The sequence below is a fragment of the Schistocerca serialis genome, chromosome 2 (assembly GCF_023864345.2).
Source record: "Schistocerca serialis cubense isolate TAMUIC-IGC-003099 chromosome 2, iqSchSeri2.2, whole genome shotgun sequence".
NCBI lineage: Eukaryota > Metazoa > Arthropoda > Insecta > Orthoptera > Acrididae > Schistocerca > Schistocerca serialis.
In genome coordinates this window covers 309,020,814-309,036,358 of record NC_064639.1, presented here as the reverse complement: position 1 = coordinate 309,036,358, position 15,545 = coordinate 309,020,814, and the positions used below count along the sequence as shown (strand labels likewise).

The following is a 15,545-nucleotide window of genomic DNA, read 5'->3' as shown; positions in this document are numbered from 1 at the left end:
CGCTGATTAAAGAGATACCTCTGTAGTTGTTACAATATTTTCTGTTTCCATGTTTAAAGACTGGTGTGATTTCTGCTTTTGTGCAGTCTGATGGAACCGGTCCCAACCCCCAGGCTATTTCAATTATCCTGTGTAGCCATTTAAGACCTGATATTCCACTGTATTTGATGAGTTCCGACTTAATTTCATCCACCCCAGCTGCTTTATTGCACTGCAATCTATTGACCATTTTCTCCACTTCCTCAAATGTGATCCTATTTCCATCATCATTCCTATCCCATTCTACCTCGAAATCTGAAACATTACTGATTGTATTTTTACCTACATTGAGCAACTCTTCAAAATATTCCCTCCATCTGCCCAAGGCATCCACAGGATTCACCAGCAGTTTTCCTGATCTGTCCAAAATACTTGTCATTTCCTTCTTACCTCCCTTTCGAAGACTGCTAATTACACTCCAGAATGGTTTTCCAGCAGCTTGACCCATAGTCTCCAACCTGTTTCCAAAGTCTTCCCAAGATTTCTTCGTGGACGCTGCAATTATCTGTTTGGCTTTGCTTCCTTCTTCAACATAACTTTCTCTGTCTACCTGAGTTCTAGTATGTAGCCATTTTTGATACGCCTTCTTTTTTCTTTTACAGGCTGCCTTGACTGTGTCATTCCACCAGGCTGTTTGCTTCATCCTACTTTTACACACTACTGTTCCAAGACATTCTTTAGCCACTTCTAGTACTGTGTCCCTGTACCTTGTCCATTCCTTTTCCAATGACTGTAATTGACTACATTCAACTAACTGGTACCTTCCTGATATCGCTATTATGTACTTGTGCCTGATTTCCTTATCCTGAAGTTTCTCCACTCTTATCCTCCTACATATGGACCTGACCTCCTGCACTTTCGGCCTCACAATCCCAATTTCACTGCAGATTAAATAATGATCAGTGTCATCAAAGAATCCCCTGAATACACGTGTGTCCCTCACAGCCTTCCTGAATTCCTGATCTGTTATTATATAGTCAATGACAGATCTGATTCCCCTGCCTTCCCAAGTATACCGGTGAATGTTCTTATGTTTAAAAACGGAGTTTGTGATTACTAAGCCCATACTGGCACAGAGTTGTTTCCCGTTCCTGTTGGCCTCCATATCCTCTCCAAATTTACCCATAACCTTTTCATACCCTTCTGTTCGATTTCCAATCCTGGCTTTAAAATCACCCATGAGTAGAACACTGTCCTTGTCCTTTACTCGAACAACTACATCACTGAGTGCCTCATAAAAACTATCCATCTTATCTTGATCTGTCCCTTCACAATGCACCTTTTAAAAAAGTGTCTACAAGATATACCGCATCTCCCTAATACGTAAACTATATATTATGAAATCATCGAACGACAATTACTGAACCAAATCGACAGGAGGTACTAGAATAAAATGTGGAAGAACGTATAAGGGACAATTAAAGCGCCATATTTCAATCTAAAGTCTGTAACCTCCCCACAAAAAATAATAAAATAAATATTATTTGGTTAATGATTCTAATTTTAGTATAACCTCAGAACAAAATTGGTTCCCATTTATAACCTCCCTACAGAAATTCATTCACATTTAACCTCCACACAAAATTTGTTTCCCATTTAATGTAAGCTCGAAACAGAAAAATTCCTAAACCTCGTAATAAAAAATAAATTCATTAACCTGGTAAATTTTGGACGACAGCAGTGCTGCGTCATGGCCCTGGAAGATCATTCTGAATAAAAAAGCAAAAATTCTTGCCTCAATAAAGTCGCCAACTATCTGCTCTTACAATAACCTTTTTCCGGCACAGCTCTGTGCAATGCTGGCCGATAGATTTGTCATTTATGAAAGGAAGCAACTGATTTTTCTTTTGCAACAATCGGAATGATCATGGATTGGAGAAATTAGTAAATTCTTTAAATTGAAATGAATGCTTGTTGGAAATTACTTTATATGACAAAGATTATTACTAGGACATTTTTAAAAGATTTACATGGGAGTTCATATAACATTACTAGATATGCGCGAGGCTGCTTTTTACCTTATACAATAATACTCAGGCTCCGGCATCGCTGCACCGCGACCGGCCCAGCCAACACTATACCAGACCAGAGCAGATTCCAGACCAGACAAGCGCAGACTAGCGACAACTTACTGCTACAGCTACACAGTTCGTAGTGAGTCAACACTGCTCTCCGGTCAGCGATTCTCTTATACCTTGCATATCGCAGGCAGCGCATGAGCAATACATCGAAATTACATCTGCTCGGACCTCTTACAAGTGATCTCGGCTTGTTCCGACGTCACAAATTGGTATTTCAGATAGGAGAAAGTCTCCACAAAAACAGTCTTAGAGCTAGGACACTTTGAAAAAAACGCAACCGGGTTGAGACTTTAACTCACATTCTAACTTGTGGAGGCAAAAGCCGAGTTTAGAATTGGAAAAAAGTGCTCTTTATATAAAGAACGTCACATACCATATTAATTATCAACCAGGCACTCCATCCAGAATGGAAACTATTCCCCGACGAAAACAGCAGAAGTCATACCTAGAGTCCAGAACAATATGTTTACTACATACTAAAGACGAAAACAGAAAGCATGCATGTTTTTATCAACAACCTTGATGAAGAACGTCATAATAGTAAAAATCATACGAAGTATGAAAGATGGTTCAACGATTTCCTGGAACTGAATTATCAATAGCACGAAAATGTTTTAACTGTAAATTTATTCATCGAAAAAACACCCTGACATTAAAAAATTTACGTTTTAACGTACGTAGGATAAATAATAATCGCGAATTAGTATGAGCAGAAGCATTCGTCAGTTCCAATGCAAATACTTATATGCCGTCAAGAATTTCAGTTTTTTCATTTTGTTAGTGAATCAGTTCCCATGAAAGTTTAATTTTTAGAAGTAAAGTTTTATTTCAATTTGGAAATACAGAGAAGACCTTACTATAGCCTTAAAGTGATATTTTAGTTAACCAAGAAGTTTTATTTACTTAATTTTCATTACTATTTTAAGAATACGTTTTAGTTTTCCAAACGTTTTAAAGCAGAAACTATGCTTTTAATTATTTATAAATACCTAAGATATACAAGGACTTAACAGATGGCCCTATAACACTGGTAAAGACCCATTTAAAGCAGAAAAGTGAGTCCACAGAGCGTATGTAAAAAATTATATCGTTAGAACACTTCCCTATGGTAATGAAACGGACTGTGGTAAAACCGAAACAGAAAAGAATCGAAACGTTTTAGATGTGGTGCTACAGACGAATGCTGAAAATTAGGGACTGAGAATGTAAGGAATGGGGAGGTTCTGCGCAGAATCGGAGAGGAAAGAAATGTGTGGAAAATTCTGACAAGGAGAAGGGACAGGATGGTAGGACATCTGTTAAGACATCAGGGAATGACTTCCATGGTAATAGAGGGAGCTGTAGAGGGCAAAAACAGCAGAGGAAGACAGAGATTGGAGTACATCCAGCAAATAATTGAGGACGTAGATTGCAAGTGATACTCTGAGATGAAGAAGACGTTGGCACAGGAGAGTAACTCATGGCGGGCTGCATCAAACCAGTCAGAAGACTGATGACCCCATGATGATACCATATCTTTCTTCGTCACTAGCTGATAAGCTACTACACGCACAGAGTGGGTATTTAATCTTGATCCTTACCTCGTGCTTTTCTTTTATATGGTGCTATTGCCTATTGTGTACCTTCAGTGATATTGGCTTTCTTACAGTGGCCGGGGGACAAGATTAGACCCTCTTCCCCTCCCACCACAAGGGCCCCTCAAATCACACACTGCTTGAAACGGTCATTCGCCAGGGAATTCCATACGCAGTAACCTATCGCTTTACCTGCTGCCCACCTGACCGATGTAGTTTACTTCTTGGTCGGTACAATCCACCAATAACGGTGACTCACCTGTTGTCTACACATGTCTGACAGCTGCAACACGTCACCTCCTAGGGAACAATGCACGCCTCTACGGGTAATGCCAGTCCCCACCATCTGTCAAACCTGCGCATGTTGGTCGTTCTCGTATATGAATAAAATCTATCAGAAACATACAAAAATCAAAATAATTTACTTTGTCTATTGCGTTCCCCTAAGATCAGAAACCTTGTTACATACATAGAAGAGCCAAAGAAACTGCTACACCTGCCTAATATCCTGTAGGGCCCCCGCGAACACGCAGAAGTGCCGCAACACGACGTGGCATGGACTCGACTAAGTAGCTGAGGGAACTGACACTACGAATCCTGCAGGACTGTCCATAAATCCGTAAGAGTACAAGGGGGGTGGAGATCTCTTCTGAACAGCACGTTGCAACGCATCTCAGATATGCTCAATAATACTCATGTATTTGGTGGCCAGCGGAAGCGTTTAAACTCAGAAGAGTGTTCCTGAAGTCACTCCGCAGCATTTCTGGACGTGTGGGGTGTCGCATTGTCCTGCTGGAATTACCCAAACGCGTTGGAATGCATAATGGACATGAATGGATGCAGGTGATCAGGCAGGATGCTTACGTACGTGTCATCTGTCAGAGTTGTGTCTAGACGTATCAGGGGTCCCATATCACTCTAACCGCATACGCTCCACACGTTTACAGAGCCTCCACCAGCTTGAATAGTCCCCTGCTGACATGCAGGTTCCATGGATTCATGACATTTTCTCCATACCCATATGCGTCCCTCCGCTTAATACCATTTGAAACGAGACTCGTCCGAATAGGCAACATGTTTCCAGTCGTCAACAGCCCAATGTCAATGTTGACGGGCCCAGGCGAGGCGTAAAGCTTTGTGTCGTGCATTCATCAAGGGTACACGAATGAGCCTTCGACTCCGAAAGCCTGTATCGATGATGTTTCGTTGAATGGTTCGCACGCTGGCAGTTGTTGATGACCCAGTATTGAAATCTGCAGCAACCTGCGGAAGTGTTGCACTTCTGTCACGTTGAACGATTCTCTTCAGTCGTCGCTGGTCCTGTTCTTACAGGATCTTTTTCCGACCGCAGCGATCTCAGAGATTTGATGTTTTACCAGATTCCTGATATTCACAATACACACGTGAAATGGTCGTGCGGCAAAATCTTCACTTCATCGCTACCTCGGAGATGCTGTGTCCCATAGTTCATGCGCCGCCTATAACACCACGTTGAAATTCATGTACATCTTCATACCCTGCTATTGTAGCAGCAGTAACCTATCTAACAACTGTGACACAGACTTTCTGTCTTATATAGGCGCTGCCGGCCGTAATGCCGTATTCTGTCTGGTCACATATATCTGTATTTGAATAGACATGTCTGTACCAGTTTGTTTGGTGTTTCAGTGTATTACTCAGTTTCTTGAAATATTATGTCTCTGTTGAACGAACAACAGCTTTGGCAGATTCGGTCGCGACAGTGGACACAATGAGTTGTGTTACGTCTGTGCCAGCACATTATTGAAGATGTCAAACACTGTGTTATGCAATCTGTCGACTCCTGAGTCGACCCTAAACATCACAGTAAAAAGTAGCAAATACTTGTTCTGTTGCAAATATGTTACTGAATAAACCTACTTACGAAAGCATCGAAATCAAAGTTTTTCATGGAAGCATTGTTTGTGAAAGATGTAAGTAATTCAGCTCGTAAATTCCTTTGGTTATTAATTTTATTTTTTGCAACACACAGGATCTGTTCGAGAAGCGGCAATCTGAGTTCATGTGGCTGTTGGTACTGAATGAAAGGAAGCCAGATTTGGTGTTGCACGATCTGCACATTGAGTTCAATTCGAATTTCTACGTGGTGGTGCCATCCGTTCGAGGTAGACTCAACATACTGGAAGCTTACAGGGTAGGCAAGGGCTATCCTCTGGTTACGAAGAAATACTGCACATGGCATGCCAGCAAACAGCTTATCTGTGGAAACGAAACCGTCAGTATGCGCCGAAAAGACCTGATGGGATACAACATGAAGGTGGGGACAGTTGTGGTAAGTCATCTTTCAGTTTACTAAAACAAAAAAAAACGTTGAAACTTCTAAAACTGAAAAATCGTTGAATTAGTCTGGCGCTTACTACTGCTACAACGTGTCAACTAGAAGTAGGCACCTCTATTGGGGCTGCTGTAAGCTAAAGGGTAGAGCAGTGTAAAATGAACAGCCATCTCCGAAATCATAAGTGACGCATGGAGCTAAAATAAGCTTAAATGTTATGTGTAATCGAAATGAAATTGTCTTTTATAGTGACATGTTCAGTAATGATGTTTGTTGCTAGAAATGATATTCAGGGTGTAACAACGACTGCACGTGGTAGTGGACGAGTTAAGGTTTTCATGGCGCGGCTCTGCAATAAAATTTCTTCGGATTCCTTGCTGCGCCTAGGCGTAGTGATTCCACGACTTTTCAGAAGGCATATATACAGCCCCCTCCGTCTACTCGTGCACTTCCAGAGGGTAAAAGTCCGTCTCCTTTATACAGTCGTCTGCGGCGGCGGTTGACATTTAAAATCCTGCAACGCCGGCTCCACAACGCTATTTAACTAGCACTCCATCACCTTTAGAGGAGAACTTCCGCGTGGTGGAATTTGAGGAAATCAAACTAACGCTCTTCGCAGTATTTGAATAAATGCGTAGACGATACGTTCGTGATGTGGCAACATGTGAGGAACTCCATCGACAAATTCCTGGACCCATTAAATAATATTTATACATAAATGAAGCCCGCCATATCTGTCGAGAAGAATAGCTGCCTATCATTTATGAACTTCTACGTGAAGAGGAAACCTCATGGTGCTCTGGGACAAGGGTATACAGAAAACACTCTCACACGTACCTGTATCTGCCCCCGTGTAGCTGCCATCATCGAGGATAGGCATTTTCATCTCGCTGGTGGTACGTATAAGTCGCTCGACAGAGTAGCCATCAGCGCCTTTATTCAACTGATAGAAGACTAATGTGGTTTTGTTTTGTGAAAAGTATGCAATAGATTGTAAAGTATAATCCTCAGCCACCATCGGACACTGTCTATCACTCACACTCACACTTTCGTTTCTGATTAAAATAGACAGACTATAGTTACACACCTAACACAGTGCAACAGGAAACTGTGTCTGGTTGATGAATTGGAAAATAAAAGTTGAGGTAACCACCCTGGAAACACGTTAAAACTTCAAACTAGAATACTTTTAAGAGAACCAGACATCACACAGGAACCTAAAACACGGACCCCATTCGATTTATCATCTCCTAAAATAGAGGGCACGTCAGCTGCTAAGTTGGTTGCAGCCACCATGATTTGGTATAAAAAGGTTCAAGAACGGTATTAAAAATTCAAGGTGAAATGATATCAATGATAAGATTCGCTGATGATATTGCTATTTTTGGTGAAAGTGAAGAAGAATTACAGGATCTCTGAATGGAATGAACAGTCTAATGAGGGCGGAATATGGATTTAGAGTAAATCAAAGAAAGACGAAAGTAACGAGAGGTTGGAGAAATGAGAACAGCGAGAAGCTTAACGGTAGAATTCGGGATCAGAAAGTAGACGAAGTTGAGGAATTCAGCTACCTGGGTAGCAAAATAAACCATGATGGACGGAACAAGAAAGAAATAGAAAGCAGACTAGTACTGGCAAAAAGGACATTCCTGGCCATTAAAAGTTTACTAGTATCAAACATAGGCCTTAATTTGAGGAATAAATTTCTGAGAATGAACATTTGGAGCACAGCGTTGCATGGCAACTAGTGATTGACTGTGAGAAAAGCGGAACAGAAGAGAATCAAAGCATAGTAGATGTAGTGCTACAGAATAATGTTGAATATTAGTAGGACTGATAAGGTAAGGAATGAGGGCGTACTCCGGAGAAAAGGCGAGGAAAGGAATGTATGGAAAACACTGACAAGAAGACGGGACAGGATGACAGGAAATGTATTAATACACTAAGGAATAGCAGCCATGGTACTAGAGGGAGCTTTGGAGCGTAAAAATTACAGAGAAAAATTGGAATATATTCAGCTGATAAGAATTTATGTAGGTAACTGGCTACAGCCTGAGATATTTATAGAAAAGCACACCACCACATGGTGCCAATACTGAAATTAATTATGTCAACTAGTATGTGACTGTAGGCTTTCCCGGCGTAAACTGTTGATCTGACCTTTTCACCCTGTATTGATACAGTCGAATATTCACTTATTTTGTCGATGGAATACGTGTAATTGAGGAATGAGTCCATGACCACCATGGGCTTTCCTCCACAGATTTTAGATGAATGTAGCTCACATGTTATTTGTCACTGATGCTGTGTCATTTCCTGCGTTGTAGTTCATTACTGTTTGTTATTCTCAAGTACTGGCTGCTTGTGGCGATACTGTACTCCTTGTGTTTTTATAAATGAATTAATAATACTGAATCATTATCTTACATTTAGTTAATAATATGAGCACCTTATTTGTACTAGACAACCTATCACAACAATTTAATTGTTGCAACCATTCCGCTAATAATTCATTGTATGTCAATTAGGGATTTAGCAGTATTTCCTCATTCGCGGTGGTTCTGTAACTACTAGGTTCACGGGGACTGTCCTTAGCATATAATGCACCAAACGCCTTCAGCTCGAAGAAACGCATCACTTGATAAACTAGCCTCAACTTATAATAGACTTTAACGTTCTAGGAGAATGAAGAGTTGGTTGCGTTGTTTGTATAGTTTTCTTGTATTTTTGTGTTAAAATGTTGTAGACAGGAGACACCTAATGTTCGAGGAAAGCTGCGTTCTGTCAATTCAGCGAGTTTCCAACGCCCAGCCGGCTGCTGAACCGCGGCGTACTTCAAAGATAAGAAGTACGATGCAGCTGGCCACTACAAACGTTGGCCGGCGGCTGCTAAGAAGAAAAAAATGTTCAGATATGTCTGAATTCCTAAGGACAACACACACACCCATGCCCGAGGGATGACTTGAACCTCAGGCGGCAGGGGCTGCACGATTAGTGACAAAATGGTTCAAATGGCTGTCAGCACTATGAGACTCAACGTCTTAGGTCATCAATCCCCTAGAACTTAGAACTGCTTAAACCTAACTAATCTAAGGAGGTCACGCGGTTCCGGACTGAAGTGCCTAGAACCGCTCGGTCACAACGGCCGGCGATTAGTGACATGGCACCTCCAACCGCGCGGCCACTCCGTGCGGACTGCTAATAAGAAACACTTATTGTTAAAGAGAGAGTTATCATGGTATGTTTGTTCGCAGAGACTGGTTCTTGCCTTGTCGTTTTAGAACTTCAGTTGAGTATCCGAATATTGTTCGAGTAGTGAGTCTCGAGAGAGATGAGATCCAGAGTGTGATAATATCGGTTCACACGTAGGATACGTGAATTAGTCTGCAAGGAGGACAGAAGTCAACTGTGTTCAGAAGAGTGCTAAGTCGCTCAGAAAGATTATCGGCTTGTGTCGAAACTGATTATTTTGCCGATTATGGTAGAGTGTAGACTCGCCACGTATAGGAAATGTCCGATTTATTGACGTGTGTGATTGGTTCCTCCTACTTGTGATTAATGGTGCGTTGTGCTGCTTAATAGTCATGCGTTTGTAGGCGAACCATGTTTCAGTATTTTTGGCGGATTTACCGTTGGATGATGTAAGCGAACAGACGTGTTCACGCGGAGTCGTTTAGTTATTTTGTGGTTTTGAGGATTAAAGCACGCACTAAAGGATAGCAGCACTGCATTGCATTATTTTTGTTATGTAAATGTACGTAAGCACTGTGGGATAGTGACTTAGCGATATTTGGTTAAGATTTATTGTGTGACTTCGGCATGAACGTCGTAATATCGTAAATTCCATGAAATCTCATTGGATACACTGAATGTGTAGTCTATATTAGAGAGAACGGTCTTCCTACGAAACAGTTATTTATTGAGAAACAATCGGACGTTTATTGCGAATTTGATAGCTGTTCCCCTTGTCCCTAAATGCCAAATCAAGAACTATTTGCTAGCTCCGTCTACGTTTGTCTTAATGTTTTTAGTTTCGACAGACATGATCTTGTGGCTATGCGTCTTTATTCTGTTTTAATTTAATTCTGTTACATGGCTAACGTTTGAACCTCAAAATAATTTAATTTTTGTAAGTACCATGATTTTCTTTATTTTGAAATCATTAGATTGATGATGTATTTCAATGTGTAAAATATGTCCGTATGGGTTAATTTATAGGTTCTGAAGAAGATACCATTATTGGCACCGAAACCTACGTAAACTACTAAAGCTTTACCTTGCAACTGAAGGCTGAGTTTTTTAATTTCTGAACAATGCACGGTTGCTGAAGAGCTACACCATGTTAAAGATTTGTACATTTGTTAGAGGACACTCTAAGTCTGTATGAAAGAGATCATCGAATGCTGTGTTTCGAGTTTTAAGTATTAATGGGTCGCGGAGGTCAACGCCTGACGAGGTTAAGCTTTTCTTGATTATTTAAAGCTCATATAGGTTGCTGTTACTGGTAAAGTAAATATAGAATTCCTACTGCCTGTAGACTCTCGCATTTACTATTTTTCTGGTGATTGATATTAGCTTTGGTGGTAGTTTATCTTTCTAACCGAGTGAACTATGGTAGTCAGATACGTTGTTGTAATTAATTCCCAGATAGCTACGGCTGACCCCATTATACCACTAAAAGTGTTATTGTGTCCATCCTTTGGTACATACTGATGTCATAGCCAGCTGTAACGTAATTTATAGCGTGAGAAGCTGAATATAATATCTGACATGGCGTCGTTTTGTTAGAACAGACGACTATTTCAAATCACACAATTACGTCGTTGAGTGTAGGCAAGGTCTTGTCAGTGCAACTTGTTGTAGTATTACGAAAACGAGCTACATTATCTGACGTTGCTTTTCATCTACGTATTGCGGTACCGTTAGAGCCCGTTCATATAGTGTATCTCGTACGAGTTAGTGGTATCTAAAGGATGGAGCATTACGAACACTAGTTCCAGAGTGTCAGGAAATAGTACGAACTTTGCTTCATCAGCCAAGGATGTTAATCGTATTGTAAATGTAGAGCGACAGGTGTCTACTGTTCTCACGACAGAATGTAACGTCTTGTCATTTTGTAGGTGCTGTTTCTACAGCTCATAAATCGTGACATATGTCATGGAATATGGTCTGCGAAAGTAGGTGTATATGGGTAAAGACAGGATATAAGCGTAATTTTTCTTTCCCTGCCGTCGTAGACCAAGTAACCAATTACCTAAGTTTCAAGAAAGAATGCTCACCAGGTTTTGAGGCAAGTAGAGCAAAATTGCGTATCAGTTTCTGAAACAAAGAATGCTGACTGTTTACTTGCTTCAGTACTGACACAGTATTGTAAACAGAATTATGACATGACTGGCTAGAATCTTCATGGAAAATGCAGAGATCCCCATTCCACTGGCCTCAGCATTCAAGGTCAGCGACGATGATGCGTGGAGACCAACCTAATCCCTTTTGTGGGAAGGACGCCAACCAAAAGACTCAGGTAACAGCCAGACTCTTGTCCACCACGACACTTCAGGCAAGTCTGATTCCGTGGCAGACGGGTGTTGTTTAAACTCATACTAACGACGGTACAGCGACGAGCATAACTTGGACTGGTTCATGGTATACAAGTTGGAACGTAATTTAAAGTAAATGTGAGTTACGATCTATACTTACTAGGAGAAAAGGACGCCACCTATTCCTGGTGGGAACATTTGATGATTAACACTCTGCAGCGACCGTTGGAAGAAAATGAGGCATTGACGGGAACACAGATGACTGGAACGCCACAATTAAGAATTCAAAGTTCTTCCTCGTTTGTACATTCTATTTATTTTAACCAAACTGAAAATCACTGTGTTCCTCTTGTTCACTGTACACACACCCATCGCAGAAACCGTAACCCTTCTACACACTTTAACTTTTTTCCTATGGCGTTTGCCAATTGCAACACGCCAGAGCTTTGGTGTACAAAAGGTAAGAGAACTACCTTAATTGTTACTAGCAAATGAAACAAAGGCTGTAGATAATTTAATACAGTGGTCTATATTCAGATTGTATAGCTGTCCTGAAAATGATCACATATTGTGTATGTCAACAGTATCGATCAGATACTGTTTTTCTGTGGTTGATCTCCAGATTTTCTTATTTTGCACTTGTATGAAATTAATAAGTTGCAGACGTTGTCCATTGTTTATACATGGGAACCAAAATTTAAAATTGCGTATCAAAAGGGCGCTTTCAATTATTTTTTTAAGTCGCGAAACCTGTCTTCACAATCGTTTCACAAGGACAGTCTTTGATCAGTAGTGATGTGTTGTACAAGCTCTTTGTGTTTATGTCTCATTACGATATGGCAGTGGTACAGTAAGGACCTCTGGCGAGTTCCAGTCGCACTCAGCCTATCAATACAGCGAGGAGTATTGGACCATGGTAGCGAGGGTCTTTATCACATGCTGTGTTCCAGGGTCGCTGAGGCGAGAGGTCTTGCATTTCGGAGAGGGAACCCGCAGTTTCAGTTTTTGTGAGTCTGCTTCGGCTATCTGCCATGACTGTTAATAGGCGACGTTATCACTCGTTTCACTCGTGTGGTATTCGTGTTCTCACAGTTGCTTTACGATCTTTGCTCGCGCCGAATTTGTGATAAACGGCGAACGTGTTCTCTTAGTTAAACGTGAGAGGTTACGGAGCCTCGCTGTTTTTCGTAAGTTAGGAATTGGTTACAGAAGCAGGTCATAGTCAGTCAGTCCTAAGTTTATACATTCAATTTTGTCACTCTCTCCCGCATTTTGGGTTATGCAGTATTTTACTGAAAGTCGTGTGGAAAAAATCTATGTTTTCGTGACATCTAGAATTTCGACTCATGTTTCGCTTGTAACTCCCACTCGGAAGATGCCCAGTGTTTAATTATTCTGTCCTCAATGTAAAATAGCAGTCCAAATTTGCTGCTGCTCATTTCCACATTCCTCAGTTATTTATTGAATTATCGTACATAATTGTGATCCATGATTTGTGTAACATCATCTTATGCACACCTATTATGAGGAGCTCCTTTTGTAGAGGAAGTGATTGCCCATGATGTGAGCTATGAAACAGTTCAGCTTATATACATTTCTCCCACATCAACAAAGACAAACACCCTCACTCTTGCATGTACGATTTTGAGGTCGTGAAGGTTAGATTTTTGGTCGTTGGTTCCAGTATTGCTGTATTCCTGTTGCAAATTTTCTACAGTGTATAAGTGCTCATGTCTCCACAAAATAACTTGTACGAAGTACGATGTTAGTGCTATCAGCAGTTCCCAGTAAAACTCACCCATGAAATAGTTCAGTGGTTAGCACAGAGAACTTGCATTCGGGAGGACGACGGTTCAAATCAGCGTCAGGCCTTCCTGATTTAGATTTACCACGATTTCCACAGATAGTTTAAGATAATTACCGGGATGGTTCCTTTTGAAAGGGGACGCCCTATTTTCTTCTCCATCCTTCCGTAATCCAAGCTTATATTCTGCTCCTAATGATATCGTCTTCGACGGAACGTTGAACACTAATTTCCCTCTTTTAGTAGTACTTGCAGAGAGTTTCTTTAGAATCTCACAATTGTTCAGTTGCTTTGGTGGAATCTTAACAACAGTTAACTATTAACAATTTGCGTTTACAGTCCAGGCGAACCGTTCCACTGAATAGCGTCTGGCTAAAAGTTTATCCCTTCTGTACTCTGCAGCCTTTATAGGATTTCACGAGCGATTGTTTGATGTTCAATAATACAAACTACGCCTGCTAATTTCTAGCTGGCTGTTTCTTGTGAGATTTTCCTACTATAAATGTTTCTTTCTCTTATTTTCGAAGTCAGATTGAGTTACAAAACTGATAATTGGGACATGAATACATCTATAACAAGGCAATATATCAGAGTTTCGTGTAACTATATATTTTAATAGACTAGTTCGTAACACAGTAGGCCACCTGCAACATCAGGTAGATTTCTATGGTGAAAGTGTCGGGCCTCATAATTTTTGATTGGCTCTTCGACACACGTGGCAGATATCTTGATAGACATTTAATCCAACTTAAAATGTTTTTAAACTGGCAATGGCTATAAAATACTATTAAAAATACAAGAAAAACTGTTTACACTGCTTAAAATATTGTATTTAACAGTTTAGGGATGATAAAAAATTGATCGAAATTAGTCACCGTTATTAAAATAAAATATTTTATGAGATGTTTAATCCGATGTTCGGTGGTTTCAGGAATGGCCTTATGTGACTTTCTCCAACAAGACACACTGTAGAGGACATCTCTGTGAAGTGTGGAAGGTTCTCTCGCAGCGGCTTAACGTCACGTGAGTATGTTTTTGCTTAGGACGTACACAGAGTGTTTATGGAAGAAAGAGCAATACTTCATAAGCTGAAGAAGTGCCCTTTCAGAGCAAAAGAAGCTGTGCTAGACATGTCCTCTGCATCGATGAAATTGCGAGATGAATCCTTCTAAATACCATATTTAAAAAATTTGATTTACCTTTTGTATTCTAATATTCTAAGATTACAAAAATAAAATGATGTAGAAAGAGTTTTCTAGAAAGCCACAAAATTTTTAAAACGTCCTACATGAACTTCAATACACTCTTATACTCAGCAGAGAAAGTTCAAATATGTTCAAAATGTGTGCGAAATCTTATTGGACTTCACTGCTAAGGTCATCAGTCCCTAAGCTTACACACTACTTAACCTAAATTATCCTAAGAACAAACACACACACCCATGCCCGAGGGAGGACTCGAACCTCTGCCGGGACCAGCCGCACAGTCCATGACTGCAGCGCCTTAGATCGCTCGGCTAATCCCACGCGGCGCGAAAAAGTGTTATACCGCTGTATTATGGTTTATATATGTTGCTTTATGAGAATAGCAGTGTTGATGACATTTATAATGTGCCAATGACGATACCTAGCAGTTTATCTCACGTAGTGCACCACAGGTGTGGTAGAATATGAAGGGATAACGTAAGCTGAAAATTCATTCACATATCCTACAATATGTCTCCTAATTGTTCACCTAAGATATTGTTTTAAAAAGACGCAAGCAATTGTATCCTACCATTCATTGTTCCAAAATAAGAGTACTTATGAATAAATCACCCATCATGCTCCTAGACACTTTGATAGACGCACAAACATCTGAAACTTCTGAATTCTTTTCACCTGTGCCTTATGACTTGTCCTAGAATAATCGGTGGTTCTTATGTCTGTTCTCGACTGCGCCCTGTGTAACTCCAACACTAAACACTGTTTTGGAAAGCATGTCTCGATTGGTATAAAACCAGTGACAAAACTGAAATCACGAACTACTGTCTCGAATGTGAAGATGTTGCACACACACCTTGGTGACATGGGCGCAAGGTTTCAGCATGCTGTGCTCGATTTACAAGTGTTCGTGGAATATCATAACGTGCAGGAAGATGTCGAATGCTGCTGTTTCCTGAATATTTTTGAGTAGCGAGTAAATGGCATGTTGTCA

The 15,545-nt window shown here is 40.6% G+C and overlaps 1 protein-coding gene across 1 annotated transcript in view; it reads left to right on the top strand.

The window, feature by feature from the left end:
• LOC126455933 (uncharacterized) overlaps positions 1-15,545 on the top strand; it is a 102,817-nt gene that overhangs the window by 35,838 nt on the left and 51,434 nt on the right. The window lies entirely within an intron of this gene.